The sequence below is a fragment of the Salmo salar genome, chromosome 15 (genome assembly GCF_965601325.2).
Source record: "Salmo salar chromosome 15, fSalSal1, whole genome shotgun sequence".
Lineage (NCBI taxonomy): Eukaryota > Metazoa > Chordata > Actinopteri > Salmoniformes > Salmonidae > Salmo > Salmo salar.
In genome coordinates, this window is record NC_138305.1 from 60,877,631 (window position 1) to 60,898,109 (window position 20,479).

Sequence of the window (20,479 nt, forward strand, 5' to 3'; positions counted from 1 at the left end):
GCTAGGTGGGACGCTAGCGTGCCACCCGTGGTGCACTCCATCAACAGCAGGTGCATTTCAAGAGCGGCAAATTTGAATCCAAATAAAATAAATGTCAAAATTCAAATTTTTCAAAAATACAACTATTTTACACCATTTGAAAGATAAACATCTCCTTAATCTAACCACGTTTTACGATTTCAAAAAGGTTATATGGCGAAAGCAAAAATTTTGAGTATGTTAGGACAGTACATTTACAAGAGTTGTGTGTAATGTTTTGTCAAGTCAAAGACAGGGTCACCAAAACCATAATACCAGCTAAAATGATGCACTAACCTTTTACAATCTCCATCAGATGACACTCCTAGGACATTATGTTAGACAATGCATGCATTTTTAGTTCTATCAAGTTCATATTTATATCCAAAAACAGCGTTTTACTATGGCATTGATGTTGAGGAAATCGTTTCCCTCCAATAACCGGCAGTCAAGTCAGCGTCACAAATTAAATAATTAAAATTAGAAAACATTGGTAAAATATTATATTGTCATTTAAAGAATTATAGATTTACATCTCTTGAACGCAATTAACTTGCCAGATTTAAAAATAACCTTACTGGGAAATCACACTTTGCAATAATCTGAGCACTGCGCCCAGAAAAATACGCGTTGCGATACAGACTAGACGTCATGTTGGGGAGATCTAAAATCGAAAATACTATGTAAATAATCCATTACCTTTGATTCTCTTCATCAGATGTCACTTCCAGGTATCACAGGTCCATAACGAATGTAGTTTTGTTCAAAAAAGCTCATCATTTATGTCAAAAAATCTCCGTCTTGTTAGCACATGATCTAAGCCAGCCGGACTTCTCGTCATGAACGAGGGGAAAAAATATATTTCCGTTCGTTCAAACATGTCAAACGTTGTATAGCATAAATCATTAGGGCCTTTTTTAACCAGAACATGAATAATATTCAAGGTGGACGAATGCATACTCTTTTATAACGTATTGGAACGAGGGTACCCAACATGAACTCGCGCGCCAGGTGTCTAATGGGACATCATCGTTCCATGGCTCTTGTTCGGTCAGATCTCCCTCCAGAAGACTCAAAACACTTTGTAAAGGCTGGTGACATCTAGTGGAAGCAATAGGAAGTGCCAAAATATTCCTCAGCCCCTGTGTTTTTCAATGGGATAGGTTTAAAGTCAATACAACACATCAGGTATCCACTTCCTGTCAGAAAATGTCTCAGGGTTTTGCCTGCCAAATGAGTTCTGTTATACTCACAGACACCATTCAAACAGTTTTAGAAACTTTAGAGTGTTTTCTATCCATATATAATAAGTATATGCATATTCTAGTTACTGGGTAGGATTAGTAACCCGATTAAATCGGGTACATTTTTTTTATCCAGACGTGCAAATGCTGCCCCCTAGCCCTAACAGGTTAATCTAACCACACTGTCCGATTTCAAAAAGGCTTTACAACGAAAGCAAAACATTAGATTATGTCAGCAGAGTACCAAGCCAGAAATAATCAGACACCCATTTTTCAAGCCAGCATATAATGTCACCAAAACCCAGAAGACAGCTAAATGCAGCACTCACCTTTGATGATCTTCATCAGATGACAACCCTAGGACATTATGTTATACAATACATGCATGTTTTGTTCAATCAAGTTCATATTTATATCAAAAACCAGCTTTTTACATTAGCATGTGACGTTCAGAACTAGCATACCCCCCGCAAACTTCCGGGGAATTCGCTAACATTTTACTAAATTTCTCACGATAAACGTTCACAAAAAGCATAACAATTATTTTAAGAATTATAGATACAGACCTCCTCTATGCACTCGATATGTCAGATTTTAAAATTGCTTTCTGGTGAAAGCACATTTTGCAATATTCTAAGTACATAGCCCAGGCATCACGGGCTCGCTATTTAGACACCCGGCAAGTTTAGCACTCACCATAATCATATTTACTATTATAAAAGTTTGATTACCTTTTGTTGTCTTCGTCAGAATGCACACCCAGGACTGCTACTTCAATAACAAATGTTGGTTTGGTCCAAAATAATCCATCGTTATATCCGAATAGCGGCGTTTTGTTCGTGCGTTCCAGACACTATCCGAAATAGTAAAGAAGTGTCGCGCGCATGGCGCAATTCGTGACAATAAAATTCTAAATATTCCATTACCGTACTTCGAAGCATGTCAACCGCTGTTTAAAATCAATTTTTACGACATTTTTCTCGTAGAAAAGCGATAATATTCCAACAGGGAATCTCCTTTTCGGCAAACAGAGGAAAAAATCCCAAAGGCGGGGGCGGTCGGGTCACGCGCCTAAGCCCAGTGTCCCTTGATCGGCCACTTGAGAAAGGCGATAATGTGTTTCAGCCTGGGGCTGGAATGACGACATTCTGTTTTTTCCCGGGCTCTGAGCGCCTATGGATGACGTGGGAAGTGTCACGTTAGAGCAGAGATCCTTAGTAAATGATAGAGATGGAAAAGAAGTTCAAGAAATGGTCAGACAGGCCACTTCCTGTAAAGGAATCTCTCAGGTTTTGACCTGCCATTTGAGTTCTGTTATACTCACAGACACCATTCAAACAGTTTTAGAAAATTTAGGGTGTTTTCTATCCATATGTAATAAGTATATGCATATTCTAGTTACTGGGTAGGAGTGGTAACCAGATTAAATCGGGTATGTTTTTTATCCAGCCGTGTCAATACTGCCCCCTAGCCCTAACAGGTTAACAATGGTTTCATAATCCAACAAGGGCAGGCAATAGACAGGTAATGGAATGTAGGGGTCAGTAAACCAGAGGTGATGCAACGGTACCAGATGGCAGGCAGGCTCAGGGTAGGCAGAGGTCCATAATCCAGAGGTGGGGCAAAGGTACAGGTCGGCAGGCAGGCTCAGGGGCAGGCTCAAAGTGTCAAAACCAGGAGGGCGAGAAAGCCAGAGACTGGGAAAAGCAGGAGCTGAGACACAAATGCTGGTTGACTTGACAAACAAGACGAACTGACAAGAGACAGAACAAAGGTATAAATACACAGGGGATAATGGGGAAGATAGGTGACACCTGGAGACAATCAAAGACAGGTGAAATAGATCAGGCTGTGACACCTTGTAAAAATAGTCAAGATCCTGCATCCATGGAGAGGTAAATACCCATCTATTTATGGAAAAATTGCCCTGATTAACTCCTTATGTAACCGATGTGAAATGGCTAGTTAGTTAACGGTGGTGCGCGCTAATAGCGTTTCAATCAGTGACGTCACTCGCTCTGAGACCTGAAGCGTTTGTTCCCCTTGCGTTGCAAGTGCCGCGGCTTTTGTGGCGCGATGGGTAACGATGCTTCGTGGGTGTCAGTTGTTGATGTGTGCAAGGGTCCCTGGTTCGAGCCCAGGTTGGGGCGAAGAGAGGGACAGAACCTACACTGTTACATTGGTGCCATGACCCGGATCATTGGTTGCTGCGGAAAAGGAGGAGGTCAAAAGGGGGGTGAGTGTAACCGATGTGAAAAGACTAGTTAGTTAGCGGTGGTGCGCGCTAATAGTGTTTCAATCAGTGACGTCACTCGCTCTGAGACCTGAAGTTGTTGTTCCCCTTGCGTTGCAAGGGCCGTGGCTTTTGTGGCGCGATGGGTAACGATGCTTCGTGGGTGTCAGTTGTTGATGTGTGCAAGGGTCCCTGGTTCGAGCGAAGAGAGGGACGGAACCTACACTGTTACACTTAGTCATATCTCAGTTTACTCACTTACTTATGGAGATGCCTACTCCTGATGATTCATTTTTCAAATCATATACGAGCAAAAAATATTTTGCTTTATCTGGGACGCTAAACCAGACAAAATAATGCGTGCCTATCTATATAATGAATGTGAATTGGGTACTAAGAAAAGCTCATCTAAAAGCAAAACTATAGTTTGTTGACAACAAATTTGTGGAGTGGTTGAAAAATGAGTTTTAATGACTCCAACCTAAGTGTATGTAAACTTCTGACTTCAACTGTATATGATGACTAACAAAGTTAACCTGTTGGGGCTAGGGCTAGCCTTAATCCCTCAGTTGGGATTGATAGCAAGGCGGGAAATTGAAAACATCAAAAATCTAATAATTTCAATTTCTCAAACAATCAACTATTTTACACCATTTAAAAGATAAACATTTCCTTAATCTAACCACATTGTTCGATTTTCAAAGAGGCTTTACGGCGAAAGCATAAAGTTTGTTAGGACAGTACATAGCCAAAAAAGTACAAACATCCATTTTCAATTCAAGGACAGGCGTCACCAAAAGCAGAAAACCAGCTAAAATTATGCACTAACCTTTGACAATCTTTATCAGATGACATTCCTAGGACATTATGTTATACAATACATGCATTTTTGTTCCATCAAGTTCATATTTATATCCAAAAACAGCATTTTACAGTGGCAGAATTTTTTTCCCCTCAAATGCTTCCGGTGGATCAGCATTACAATTTACAAAATTACTATTCGAAAACATTGGTAAATTATAATATTGTCATTCAAAGAATTATAGATTAACATCTCGTAAATGCTACCGCATTGCCAGATTTCAAAATAACTTTACTGGGAAATCACACTTTGCAATAAACGGGGTCCTATGCTAAGAACAATAGGCTAGGATATACAGGTTAGCACCATCTAATATCAATAATACTATTGTAAATATCCCTTTACCTTTGATTATCTCCATCAGAAGGCACTTCCAGGAATCCCAGGTCCACAACAAATGTGGTTTCTTTTGACAAAGTTCATAATTTATGTCCAAATAACTCCAAATTGTTCCATGTTGTTAGGCGTTCAGTAGGCTCCTCAAAAGTAGGGCAGGGGGGGGGAAGTCACGACGAAAAGTTTAAAAAAAATTCTATTTACGTTCATTCAAACATGTCAAACGTTGTTTAGCATCAATCTTTAGGGCCACTTTTAACCTGAAACATCAGTAATATTTCAACCCGACCTCTCCAGTGTCTTAAACCGTTTTTTGAAAAATGTCTCGCCTCACTTGCACGCGCAGGTGCGCGCAATAATGAAGTGATGACTCCCAGGGACGTCAACTTCTCTTCGTTGTCATCCGGTCTCTGTTCATCATAGACGCTTCAAACAACTTTATAAAGATCGTTGACATCTAGTGGAAGCCGTAGGAAGTGCGAAATGAATCCTTTGTCACTGTGTGATATATTAGCAAAGACTCGAAAATAGTACAGCCACAAAATTCTCATTTCCTGGTTGTATTTTTCTCAGGTTTTTGCCTGCCAAATGAGTTTTGTTATACTTACCCATTCAAACAGTTTTAGAAAATTCAGAGTGTTTTCTATCCAAATCTGTTAATGCATATCCCAGCTTCTGAGATGGTGTAGGAGGCAGTTAAAAATGGGCACATATTTTTTTCAAAATTGTCAATACTGCCCCCTAGCCCCAACAGGTTAATTTTGCTGTATTTGACTCTGGTGACAATAAAACAGGCATTGTAATTGTTGAGGGGTAAGGTCTTTCTGGTTTCATTCTACCAAATCTCCATTAGAGTGTAGTGTTAACAATGTTGAGCTTATAGGCCTAGATGAAGTACATTTTATTGGATTTATAGGCTATACAATACATATAGACTACCTCATATAATTATAATAAAGGATGATGGATGATGATAATAATATTACCCAAAAATATATGGTTTTAATATATTTCATTTGAATGAATAATTGAAGTTTCTCATTAAAGTATAGAAATTACTCAAATTCTTCCTTATTTACAATAAATAATTAAATGTCCTACTTTAAACAATCAAGGTGTCCCAATTTGCCAGTATTGACTTAAAATGTGGTCTCAGCACAATGTGTTTTTTGAATAGTCATCCATCTTGTTTGAATATTTCTTAATTTTTTTCTTTTGTATAGTTTAGTAGAGTTCTTAAGCTATTTAGAATGTTATCTGTAAGGTGTTCCCGGAAAATGAATTTTCAGAAAGTGTCCCACTTTACCAACACTCACCCTAAAATTTGGCCAATGCATTTACATTTTTCTGCAGTACTTCCAGCACCCCTTCCTGCAGTGCTATGTTTTCTTCCATGTGCTGTGCTCGCCAAGGCCAAATAAATGTATCAACACTTATTATCATTAATTCAATCGATTGTGGTCAGTAACCCAATATGAGATTATTGTGTAGGTAGGCCTACTGTTACAATAATATTTAAAATAATCTATCAGCAAGTAACCTAGCATAAAATTACGTGAATAGATTCAGTAAATGAATGAAGCCAATCGTGGTTTCAACTATATTGTTATTGAAACGATGTAGGCCTTATGACCTTTTTAAACAATAAAAATATGTCAAATGACTTGAATAGCCTATTGGAAAGGTGTCAAATGTGTATTCACATCAGTAGGCTAAGTGACTGAAATGCATCGGAAAAGTATTGGAAAGTTCAGGAAAACATCAGGGAAGCTCATCAGGTAGGCGATAGGCCTAATGTGTGTAGAGTTCCCATGCTTCGCCATGACGCTTTCCCAAACAAAATGGTGCTGGAATTATCAGCTGACCACACATGGAAATTCCTTTACATTTATTTTAACCGGTGTTCTAGTGGTATTTTTTGGTAGTCCTCCGGAGCACCATTTTTTATTATTAAACCATCATTTCTGAATGAAAGTTAGTACCAACATGAAGTTTATTGTATAAAATCATTTTAGAATATAGGTTACATACAATGCATCATCCAACTTGCATTATTTCCTATGCCTTTACATACTGTAAGAGGAAAATGTTATTTTTTTAAATCCTAAAACACCAAATTACGCCCATTTTATTATAAATTATGACATCATCACGGTCAGTCGTGAATGATAATTCTTCACGTTTCACAGGTGAAACGTCCATGCTGCATACATGCCAACCATTTTATCACAATCCGTTTCATGGGAATATGCATTTCGATCTTCTTGAATGATGTAAGGAAAGGTGACTAACTAGCCTAACTAATCGAATTTTAGAGAAGATGAAGTTGAACACAGCCACCACATAACGAAAAAAAACAGCATTTCAGCACAATCATCCTAAATTGTCATAAGAAATTACATGGTGTTTTTGGTATAACAGTAGCCTGATATTATTTTTGGTTTGTTATGAAGAATATAATTAATAATGAAGTGATCTTGCAAGACAAAGCACCATTCTGAGAAGAGGCGGAGAGCTGCTCCGCTGTGCACCCACAGCACTACAGCCCTGATTATAACGGTTGGACTGGACGTCCATGAGTAAGAGACGCCTTCAAGACCGCTTAGTGGAACACAAGTACGCCATAAGGGTAGGCATTGAAGACTACCCCATGGCAAGGCACTACAAGTCCTTACGCCATGGCGACCATGCCTTCCTACAAGCTATAGGTATTGATCATGTTCCGGCCTCAATTAGAAAATGGGACCATCTTAAACAACTAAACCAAAGGGAAAGATTTGGGATTTACAAACTACAGGCCACTAAGTGTCCTGGTTTAAATTAAGATCTGGATTTCTCACTTTTCCTGTAGGGTTGTGAGTTCCCTTTGCCGTCATCTAGTGGACATAATGCTGTATTGCCCTCAGGTGTGTTTAGACTGCTGTGGTCCATGTTTGCTGTGATCTAGTGTACTATAAAAATAGATGGCTCTCCTATTCTCAGTTGTGGAAAAGTACCAAATTGTCATACTTGAGTAGAAGTAAAGATACCTTAATATAAAAGTAAAAATGAGTCATCCAGTAAAGTAAAGTCTAAAAGTATTTGGTTTTAAATATACTTAAGTATCAAAAGTAAATATAATTGCAAAAATATACTTTAGTAAAAGTTTAAATAATTTCAAATTGCTTATATTAAGAAAACCAGATGGCACAATAATGTATATATTTTTTTTAAATGTACAGATAGCCAGGGGCACAATCCAACACCCACACATAATTTACAAACAAAGCATTTGTGTTTAGTGAGTCCGCCAGATCAGAGGCAGTAGGCATGTTGTCTTGACAAGTGTGTGAATTGAAACATTTTCCTCTCCTGCTAAACATTCAAAATGTAATGAGTACTTTTGGGTGTCCGGGATGGAGTAAAAAGTACATTATTTTCTTTAGGAATGTAGTGAAGTGAAAGTTGCAAAAAATTGAAATAATAAAGTAAAGCACAGATAACAGTAGTACTTAAGTCGTTTTTTGGGATAAGTACTTTACACCACTGCCTATTCTTACCACTTTGCAGTGGCGACCCGTCGTTCAGGGAAAAGCCCTACCGGTTTTTGTTTTTTGTTGTTGCCTGTTTTGCATGTTATTTTGCCATTAATACGTGTCAAATATAAGTTTACAGACAATGTAAAACATTTTTTTTTATAATAATTGAGTTAATAAAGCTGCATACAAACGTGGTCTCTTTTTTGCTTTCTTGAGTAAGGCAGCTCCCAAATGCAGGTGTTTCAGCCTAGCTCAGTGTTTTCTGTGGTGGTGGGGCAGCCAGCGAAAATACGGAGCGTAGGGGTTGGTAATGTTCTCTAGTTACGCCGTGGTTGGCTCAGTATTCTGTCACTCATGGGGACACTACGTTACCGCAAAATCTACAGGGAGAGCTCGAAAATTCAAGCTGCCATAGAGTTACATTAGAAGTAACCTTCCAAGAAGGGTCAAGGTCATTGGCCACAGATAAAATGATGACAAATCACATTATACCAACAGTAGCTTTGATTGGACTGATGTCAACATAATTTTGAAATCTTAGCTAGCAAGCTAGCAGTCATCATCATGAATCAAGTCAACAATCTACTGGCAAATAAATCCTTGTCATTTGAAGAGAAATTATGAAGAGAAATTATAGATGAAACGTATCAGTGCACATCGGCCATAAACATTACACATCAAAGCTGGAAATCACAAATTCAACAATGAGTCATTTGGAAGGAATCAGTGGCTAACTGCAAGCATTGCAAAGTAATCACTGGCCTGCTATTCAGTGGTGTGGATATGTGGTCCAAGTCTGGGTTTAGTGGTGTCTTTTACAAGTTTAAAAGGATAAACATTCAGCATTGGCCATGCTGTCAATCCAGCATGACTTTTGCCATGTTCAAAACAACTGGAGTTCAAGAGAACTAGGAACTCTGGGGGAAAAAAACTAGCTCAGACTGGGAAAATATGTTTTGAACTTTCATCCAACTTGGAATTCCAAGTCTCGAACTGAAGATAACTAAAGTCATGATTCGACCTTGTTCCCCCCCATGTGACTCACCTTAATATGTGGTCCCTTCTCCCCTCATTATTTAGCCTACTGTTCTGACTTGGTGGTGCACATGTAGCCTATAGCCTGTTTTAGAGAAATGTCAAATATTTTAAGAGATTTCATTGTCTGCTTATTTTTTATTTCACCTTTTATGCTTATCAAGACAACTTGATATGCTTATCAAGACAAGTGGTTTGATACATTCACCTCTGAAGGTAAATAATGTACTTACATTCAGTAGTCTTGCTTTGATTTGTCATCCTGTGGGTCCCAGAGATAAAATGTAGCATAGTTTTGTTTGATAAAATCAATTTTGATATCCAATCATGATCCATGTTGTATACAGCGTTTCTCATGAATTCCGACTCAACTTGCATCAAAACAATTGATGAAATTTAACACTATACCTTGTTTTACCCCGTCAAGTTCGATTTCTGTGTAATCCTCAGACACTCTAGAAGGCAACCAAACTGTTTCACCATTCTACATTAAGTATTGGCTACACAACACCTCTTTTAGCCCATGAAGGACAGACATCATTGAGACGGGCGGTGTTCACTGGATTGACTGTATCTTGGTCCAATGACCACCTATCATTTTGAAGCATAACTAGCTAGCCAATGAGCTGGGCATTACATGAGTATGTGATGGCCCTTTGTATGAGTAAAGGCCATTGTGCTAAGCCCACGCGCAATGGGATTCATTCTCCATTGAAAATAAACTGGACGAAGAGGAGTTTGCATTATGCATAGCTCAATTAGTTCTTCAAACTCTTCTGAGAACTGTAAAAGTAGGACATGGATGAAATTATTGAAGAATTTGACTGGGAGAGTGAACCAGAACTAATAGAGGACTCTTCCAGTGAGCGTAAGTTTTGGCTGAACGCGGAAGAAATGTTTTTGGAAGGAAAATGTCCTTTTAGACCATTAAGTAAAATATGTTTTTGCTTCTCATGCTATTGTAGTTGTTTAAATGGTTGCATATTCATTTGAGATATTTTTGTGGGATACCATATATTAGTATAGCCTATGTGTAGGTTATTTTGGATATGACATTGTGTGGCTGTCATTCAGTGTCATTCAGTGTCTTATTGTCTATTGGTCCACATATTTCATTATATTGATTGTGCTCCCCATTCCCCATATATAGAATACAGTGGGGGAAAAAGGATTTGATCCCCTGCTGATTTTGTATGTTTGCCCACTGACAAAGAAAGGATCAGTCTATAATTTGAATGGTAGGTTTATTTGAACAGTGAGAGACAGAATAACAACCAAAACATCCTGAAAAACGCATGTCAAAAATTTTATGAATTGATTTGCATTTTAATGAGGGAAATAAGTATTTGACCCCCTCTCAATCAGAAAGATTTCTGGCTACCAGGTGTCTTTTATACAGGTAACGAGCTGAGATTAGGAGCACACTCTTAAAGGGAGTGCTCCTAATCTCAGTTTGTTACCTGTATAAAAGACACCTGTCCACAGAAGCAATCAATCAATCAGATTCCAAACTCTCCACCATGGCCAAGACCAAAGAGCTCTCCAAGGATGTCAGGGACAAGATTGTAGACCTACACAAGGCTGGAATGGGCTACAAGACCATCGCCAAGCAGCTTGGTGAGAAGGTGACAACATTTGGTGCGATTATTCGCAAATGGAAGAAACACAAAAGAACTGTCAATCTCCCTCGGCCTGGGGCTCCATGCAAGATCTCACCTCGTGGAGTTGCAATGATCATGAGAACGGTGAGGAATCAGCCCAGAACTACACAGGAGGATCTTGTCAATGATCTCAAGGCAGCTGGGACCATAGTCACCAAGAAAACAACTGGTAACACACTACGCCGTGAAGGACTGAAATCCTGCAGCGCCCGCAAGGTCCCCCTGCTCAAGAATACATATACATGCCCGTCTGAAGTTTGCCAATGAACATCTGAATGACTCAGAGGACAACTGGTGAAAGTGTAGGGGTCAGATGAGACCAAAATGGAGCTCTTTGACATCAACTCAACTCGCAGTGTTTGGAGGAGGAGGAATGCTGCCTATGACCCCAAGAACACAATCTCCACCGTCAAATATGGAGGTGGAAACATTATGCTTTGGGGGTGTTTTTCTGCTAAGGGGACAGGACAACTTCACCCCATCATTTGACAGGACCATGTGCTGTCAAATCTTGTGTGAGAACCTCCTTCCCTCAGCCAGGGCATTGAAAATGGGTCGTGGATGGGTATTCCAGTATGACAATGACCCAAAACACACGGCCAAGGCAACAAAGGAGTGGCTCAAGAAGAAGCACATTAAGGTCCTGGAGTGGCCTAGCCAGTCTCCAGACCTTAATCCCATAGAAAATCTGTGGAAGGAGCTGAAGGTTTGAGTTGCCAAACATCAGCCTCGAACCCTTAATGACTTGGAGAAGATCTGCAAAGAGGAGTGGGACAAAATCCCTTCTGAGATGTGTGCAACCCTGGTGGCCAACTACAAGAAACGTCTGACCTCTGTGATTGCCAACAAGGGTTTTGCCACCAAGTACTAAGTCATGTTTGCAGAGGGGTCAAATACTTATTTCCCTCATTAAAATGCAAATCATTTTATAACATTTTTGACATGCGTTTTTCTGGATTTTTTTGGATGTTATTCTGTCTCTCACTGTTCAAATGAACCTACTATCAAAATTATAGACTGATCATTTCTTTGTAAGTGGGCAAACGTACAAAATCAGCAGGGGATCAAATACTTTTTTCCCCCACTGTATGTTTATTTGATGTGTTGATGCAGGGCTCATCCGTAAAATGATTGATGTTCATCTCCTGCTAAAATAAAGGTTAAATTAAATAAGTAATAGTAAACTTGAGTTCTAACTGATCTGGATCCTTCAGTCTGACCCTTTGGCTGTCTCTGGCTCCACACAAACCCCGTCCGGACATCTAGATGTGTGAAGGTTAGTGTATTTTATGTAGGGAAGCTAATGACCCATCATGTATGACATTCCTTGGAGTGTGTAAACTAAAAAAATATAATACCATAATATTTTTGCATGTTTTCTATAGTTACGTACTTGGGAATTTATCAATTGACCAATTCAGACACTTGGGTACATTTGGGTAAACTCGTGAGGGGCACCAGGGATACAAAATATTATGTAGAATCAGTTTGATGCACACACTGGTGCCATCTTCTGGATAACATCTAAATTACACCCATATTCCTAGGTCAGTGTATGGCCTTCTTTTCGCGTTTCAAAGAAAACATGTTTTTTTGTTTTATCTTGAACCATATCTAATGTATTATTCTCCTACATATATTTCACATTTCCACAAACTTGAAAGTGTTTCCTTTCAAATAGTATCAGAAATATGCATATCCTCGATTCAGGTCCTGAGCTACAGGCAGTTGATTTGGGTATGTCATTTTAGGCGGAAATTGAAAGTGTCCAATCCTTAATTAATGTCTTAATCAAAATTACGGATTGCCTCTTATCCACTTGTCGCCCCCTTATGCCATAGTTTGTACATCTCAATTGTCAGTAGAAACCACATTTGTTTAAGCAAGTCAGCCATTTCAGCTATGTTTTTTTAAAAGGCAATAAATGAGGTTGAATTAACTATTTCGCTACTAGACAAGGCTCCTCTGATAGCCAGGTGTAGTGGTGGTAAGGTGTTGGGACTGCGGTTGGGATAGCTTTATGTAGGCCCTAACAGTTTGTGGGCACCGTTTGTCTCCATTATAGTTCAATTAATGTATTGTTTAGTGTTGTGCTGTGTAGTGGCTTTGCTGGCATGCATCTAACACTTCTTTGGGGAGTTTTCCCCACCAAGATTTGCATGCTAAAATAGTCACTGCTACTTTGCCCAGTTATATTCAAGGTTAGAACTACTTTTCTACGGGTTCTGATACTTCTAGACTTTATTTGCATTTTGATAACATATCTACAGTATTTCACTTTTTAATGTGTATAGTATTGCTTACTAGGTATTGTCCAATGAATCTGTAACCACTCCCGCTTCAAAACAGGGTTGATTGGAAAAAGCTGTTCAAAAGAGAACGTGGTATTATCATATCTTTGTACTCCCTGACGAAGGCCATGCAGCCAAAACGCGTTGTCGTTTTTCACCTTTGTTTCCCTTGAACATGTCATAGAAATGAAGGCATTTTAATTAATATTATTAAGAGTGCCTTGGTCCTCCTTTCTTTTTGATTACCAGTGTACCCCTTTTGTCGACCAAAACCTACTATTGTGTACCTTAGCAGTGCTTCCCTTCCTTTTTTCTACAAAATAGTACCATACTTGGCAACATTCTGAAGATAGAAAATGTTGGTAATGCTTTTGGAATGACAGTAACAACCATAACAGTTTAACTGCTACATGCATACTGGGCAACAAAGGTCACCACCTAACTATGTTATTTATTGACATTGTCATCAAACAAAGAAAATGTATGGTATATCACCATTCATTCTCTCTCAGCAAAAGTTATCCTACATGAACACATACTCCAAGACCCTTAGTCGATATTCGCTCTGGTAAAATTTGGCCTAATTTACTACATTGGCCAGGAAAGCATTACTGGTGTGGCACCAGGAAAAAAATGCATCGATTTATATTTTGCTTATGACAGAATTTCACACTACTTTGCCTCATATAAACATCACTGAATTAGCTAAACATTTTGTTTAACATAACTTCAGATGCATTGCCTACTTTGCTCATTTAAAAGATCACCGTTGTGGCCAGAGATTTTTTATAACCTTTAACTAGGCAAGGCAGTTAAGAACAAATCTCATTTACAATGATGGCCTTCACCGGCCAAACCCGGACGCCGCTGGGCCAATTGTGCACCGCCCTATGGAACTCACAATCACGGCCGGTTGTGATACAGCCTGGATTCGAACCCCAGTGTCTGTAGTGATGCCTCTAGCACTGAGATACAGTGCCTTAGAACGCTGCGCCACTCGAGATGGTTTAGACATGATTGTGTCAGATGTAACCTGTTGAGAAATAACTTTTCCGATGGACTATATCAACGTTACACAGCGCATGCATTAGTACTCGTTCTTAAAAAACATTATTGCAAAAACTATTGGCGTCTGCTGAATGCAAACCTATGTCAAACTTGCTACAGAATACCAATATCAAGAGGGTTTACTACAGAAATATGTTTAGAATAACTACACACGGTTTATTGCACGCTTCAAGATTGAGCTCTTGTACTGTATCAAGCAAGTCTTAGGATGACATTGCAAAACCCTAGTTATTTAGATATTCAAATCAGTATAAATGCAATCTTCATAATGAAAACATTAACTTACCTTCATAATAATATAGATACCCTTCATGGAAGAACTATTAGCCTTTCTTATTTCCTAAATTCGTTCGTAGATGCCATGTATCAAATTCTGTGGAGATCGGTCATTCAGTGCCAGAGGAGTATTGAGTGTTTTTCAACAGAATTCAAAATAGCGAATAATCCATCATGGCAGCCATTGCGTTCTTGAGGCAAATTTGCTCCTTGTGAGGGGAGGGACCTATGTACTGAATTTCAGGACTTTAGGTCACATGGGGTGAGGGGCATTTCCCTTTTCAATCGTTTGTTATAGCGCCACTATGTGGCCAATTGGTATGGCATTGCATGAGAGTACGTGGCCTATGGATGGCCTTTACCATTATGCAACTTTCCATCCTCCTAGGCCTTGTTATCTCAGCCAAATTTGCATTGTAGTGTATTATAGTGCTTTATTTTATTTCTACATGATAATCAGAGACATACTATATATTTCAGAAAGTAACAATACTTTTTTCACAGTCAGTCTGCCAGTGAAGAATGTTTTATCTACAGTAGGAGCAGAAAATATATTGTCAGGCTGAAAGGTGAAGGTAAGTACAATGTCAAAGGTTAAAGTTTAAGATTGTTGCACTTCTATTGGCTTTCATCCTCTGTAATCAATGATACCGGAACCTGCCATTGAAATCACATCTGTACCATGGTTAAGGTAGAATTTCTGCAAAATCCAGACATTGTCTTACATATGTATGAGAAAATGGGGCACATATTCTATACAATCAGAAATAGAAAAGATAAAGGATGGGGAGAATGAGAAAATACTCACAAAATATAATTACAATATACAAGATAATAAGACCACACACACACACACTTTCTCGAACTCACTTTTAACTTTTCCACACACACACACACACACACACACACACACACACACACACACACACACACACACACACACACACACACACACACACACACACACACACACACACACACACACACACACACACACACTCTCCATGGGACAGCAGACTCCCGAGTTGCAGCAAGGGCGATGGAAGCTCACCAAGACAGCAAGCGTACATCACATTGATTACCAGCCAGGTGGGAAGCTTCAGATGTGTGGGACTAGGACAGTGGCTTGGTGTGTGTTTAGGGGGATTGATGCTTCACTCCAGGGGTGGGGGGGATCACCTCTGTGTGAAGGGGCTGGTGCTGCAGGAGAGGGGGTGAAGGGGGCAGGGGGGAAATCGAGGGGGGAAGTTGTCGCTCAGTCACTCTGGGCAGGGTGGGTTGGAGCTGAGTCTGTGTGTTTCTCCATAGAGCATTCTCTCGCTCCCCTTTTCACTATCACTCACTTCCTGGTCAGGACAGTCGGTCTCCCAGTCAACCCTCTTGCATCTATAGCTGGGGTAGAGAGAAATACATGTTATTAATAAATGGATACCATTATCCTTGGAAACACACGTTATAACCATAACTACTGTTCCCTGAAGGTGGGAAACAAGGTTCAACATAACTATGGGGAGTTGCACTCTAGCGACTTCGATTGAAGAACAAAAATCATGTCTTCCACAGGTGATAAGCGTGATGCTCGGATTCATTCCTTCAATTCAGTACTGCACTTCACAGAGCCTAGGAACGGGCGGTGCGGGGCCAAACAGGTGTTGTACCTTATTTCCCTCCTTCAGGGAACAGTAGTTATATTCATAACATTACGTTCCCTTTCAGTCAGTACTTGTGGTACAACACAAGTATGGGGAACTAGAATCCCGCCCCAAGCTGGCCCCAACGGATACCAAATGAAATGGCCCATGGCAGACCACCCAGACCTCCACCCCTCAAGATGCAGTAGTTGGGTATTGTGCACACGGGACACGCTGCCTAATGACCCTCTCCTGTCCTAGCTGTATGCATGCTGTGGGCTACACTGGGAGCAGTGACATCCAAGCGATAAAACCTCAAAGTGAGTGGTGATGCTCGCCGCAGCACAGATATGCCCTACAGTCAACCCTTTAAATAATGTCTAAGACGCTGCCAGACACCTGGTGGAGTGGGCGCGAAACACCGCTATGTAACCCTTGGCCCTTTCTGCAATATGCCAGGGAGATAGTCTCCACAGTGGGAGAGACGCTTAGAGAGTGCCCTGCTGTGAGCTGGAAAAACACACATAAAACTGGTCACCTAACCGGAAATCCCAGGTCCGCTCAATGTACGTGCGTAAAGCTTGTACTGGACACAGGGCATGTAACCTCTGTTGCGCTTCAGAAGCAAAAGGAGGAGGCAATAAGGGAAATTGCTCAAAAGCTAAATTCCAGTGGGACATAACCATGACTTTCGGGAAGGCAGCATTCGGATGCAACGTCCCCTTACCGTTGCCAGGGGCGAACTGAGTACAGGAAGGGTATTTGGATGACGCGTGGAGGTCCCCAACACGTTTAGCCGAGGTCAAAGCCATGAGCTGGAAGGTCATGTAGGAGAGGATCTTAAGATCCACCGATTCCAGAGTCTCAAAGAGCGCCTCCAAAACCATAGCCAAATCCCATGTTGGCGCAATAGGTTTAGAGACCGGTCTGAGACAGCACACACCTTTAAGGAACCTAACAACCAAGTGTTGGGCCCCCAGTGTGGAGAATGCCCGACGCTGCTCGAAAAGCTCCTGTAGGAACACTAGGATGTCTCTCACGAAGCACTGAAAATGAACAAGTCCTTTATCTTGGCACCAGAGCTCAAACGCCTGTCACTTATACACATACAGCCCTCTCATGGAGGGTGCCCTTGCAGACTGAATAGCAGCAATAACCTTCAGAGGTAAACCTCGCGCCCTCTCAGAGGCCAGGCCCAGAGGAACTAAATTATGTTGATTTGCTGATGCTACAGTGCCTTCAGAAAGTGATCACACCCCTTAGAAAAATTGTAACATTTGTAGAAGATTTCCCCCCCAAAAAAAACACGTCTTGATTAGATAAGTATTCAACCCCCTAAGTCAATACATGTTAGAATCCCCTTTGGCAGAGATTACAGCTGTGAGTCTTTATGGGTAAATCTCTAAGAGCCTTACACACCTGGATTATGCCACATTTGCCCATTATTCTTCAAACTCCAATTGTTTGTTGGTCATTGCTAAACAACCATTTTCAGTTCTTGCCATAGATTTTCAAGAAGATTTAAGTAAAAACTGTAACTCGGCCACTCAAACATTTCACTGTCTTCTTGGTAAGCATCTCCAGTGTAGATTTGGCCTTGTGTTTTAGTTTATTGTCCAGCTGAAAGGTGAATTCATCTCCCAGTGTCTGGTGGAAAGCACACTGAACCAGGTTTTCCTCTAGGACTTTGCCTGTGCTTAGCTCCATTGCATAAAAAAATGCATCCTGAAAAACACCCAGTCCTTAACAATTACAAGCATACCTATAACATGATGCAGCCACCACTATGCTTGAAAATATGGAGAGTGGTTTGCCCCAAACATAACACATTGTATTCAGGACAAAAAGTGAATTGCTTTGCCACTTGTTTTGCAGTAGTATTTGTGCCTTGCTGCAAACAGGATGCATGTTTTGGAAAATTGTTATTCTGTACAGGGTTCCTTCTTTTCACTTTCAATTAGGCTAATATTGTGGAGTAACTACAATGTTGATCCATCCTCAGTTTTCTCTTATCACAGTCACTAAATCTATAACTGTTTTAAAGTCACCATTAGCCTCATGGTGAAATCCCTGAGCGGTTTCTTTCCTCTCCGGCAACTGAGTTAGGAAGGACGCCTGTATCTTTGTAGTGACTGGGTGTACTGATACACCATCCAAAGTGTAATTAATAACGTCACCATGCTCAAAGGGATATTCATGTCAGGTAGAGAGATGAGGTAGTCATAAAAACATTATGTTAAACACTATTATTGCAAACAGAGTCCATGCAATTTGTGACTTGTTAAGCACATTGTTACTCCTGAACTTATTTAGGCTTAACAAAGGGCTTGAATACTTATTAACTGAAGACATTTCAGCTTTTCCTTTTCAGATTTTTTCTCCAAAAGCATAATTCCACTTTGAAATTATAGGGTATTGTATGTAGGCCAGTGAGAGAAAAAAATATATTGAATCCATTTTAAATTCTGGATATTGAAAAGGCAAGGGGTGTGAATACTTTCTGAAAGCACTGTATGTATTGGCTATTGAGAGGCTTTGAAGCCACTGGTGGGCCATATTGGCACTCCCCAGTAGGAGCAGTCCTCCATAGGAAGGAAAGGAATTCTACAGTATTTCAGTTAAATGTTTAAAGGACAAAATGACAAGTATTTTTTGTTGTTGTAGTGGGGACAGTAACATTAGTAATCACCGTCCATATCCCCAGAATTGTGTAGCCATTGCACAGCGCATCCCTGTTGTGACCACCTTGCGGAATAACACCTGGCCCATGAGAACCACTTGCGACAGTACCTGGGGGTCCTCCCACTGGGCCAGTGCCCGCAGCCATGCCATGGACACCCAACGCGACCGGTTTAGGTGGCGAGTTGTGTCCAAGCGAGTGGCTAGCACCCAGTGCTTGAAAGGCTGCATCAATAATAGCCCCAGGGGAACGCCTACTACCATAGAAGCCATCATCCACAGTAAGCGCAGGAACTGGCGAAAACGCACTGGCGAAAGGAACTGGCAAAAAATCCAAAATTGGGCAAAGCTGAGCCAGAACCTGGATACCCTCTGCATGGATATAAAAAGTGTGATTCACGTGCAAGTCTAACTCGAGACACAGGAACAGAATGCACTGCAATGGGGTCCGACAGCTCTTTTTCTGGTTTGCAATAAAACCTAGAGACTGAATATGGGACACTAGCCTGGATGTGTGCAACATAGCTTGTTCCCTTGACTCTGCTGCTATCAGCCAATCGTCCAGATAGGCCAACACCCTCAGCCACTGGCCCCTCATGGGTGCCAGAGCTGCCTCCACTACCTTTAAAAAGGCACGAAGCGAGAGGGACAGTCAGCACAACAGGATCAAAAACTCGTAGGCTATCGCTTCATAATGGAACCTCCAAAATTTCCTGTGACCAGGGTACATGGGCACATTAAAATATGCCTCCTTCAGGTTGATTGTGCTGATCCAATCGCCGGGACGCATGGACCATAACAGCCTCTGGTTTGTGAGCATTCTGAATGTGCAAACCCTGAGGTGCTTGTTTAGGGTACGAAGGTCTAGAATAGAACGTAGCCCCCTTCCCTTTTCGGAATACTGACTGTACCAGCAGGGCCGGTATTGCCTACTTCTGGAGCAGGGAGGATATTTCCTGCACTATGCAGAAATCACTCCGCCATTTCCTGGTTGCAAAAATTTGAATAGTTCACCTAAATTCAGTTTATGCGACAAGACAAGGAAGACAACTGTGTGTCTGAATGTGGAGGAGGGAAAATGCTTGATTGAAATCACATGTGGGATACACAACACTTTTGATACCCATGAACAATGGGGTTGAAACGATGTGTTTACGTGCAAATGTTTGTCTGAAGCCCGGTCCACTCTGGATTCGGGGGCATTGGCCATCAGTGACACACCCAGATTGGCCGTGCCACTTGGGGGTACTGCTGTCACAATGGGTGTTTGGGGAGGCTCTGCCTCGGACTCGTAACAATCTGCCCTGGTGCTGGGTCTGGCCCCTGGGGCACCCCTCTTAGCCAGCGGGGCTCCACCTGTCGGCTTTAGGGAAGGTGCTCCACCAACAGCCCTGAAGGACCTCCGAGGGAGAAAAGCGTGCGGCGCTTATTCCTGCTTCTTTTAACCTTGAACCACGCCTGTGTGGCCTCCAGGGCCGAGCTGAACAACCCCATAGGAGAAAATCGTCTCATCAGGGTACATCTGTCTGTCCCTGTCTGGCACCTGTGAGAGCATCAGCCAAAGATGACAATGTGCCACCACAGTAGCTCCCATGCTTTTCCCGAGCACCAGAACGGTACACCGGGA

At 41.0% G+C, this 20,479-nt stretch overlaps 1 protein-coding gene across 1 annotated transcript in view; it reads right to left on the reverse strand.

Annotated features, from left to right (window-relative positions):
• Nucleotides 1-14,956: 14,956 nt before the first annotated feature.
• The window catches only part of LOC106571757 (uncharacterized), a 96,388-nt gene continuing 90,865 nt past the window's right edge, over nt 14,957-20,479 (reverse strand). Inside the window, exon 4 of the mRNA XM_014145182.3 lies at nt 14,957-15,934. The gene's annotated coding sequence lies outside the window, so the exon portion shown is untranslated. The remainder of the gene's footprint in view (nt 15,935-20,479) is intronic.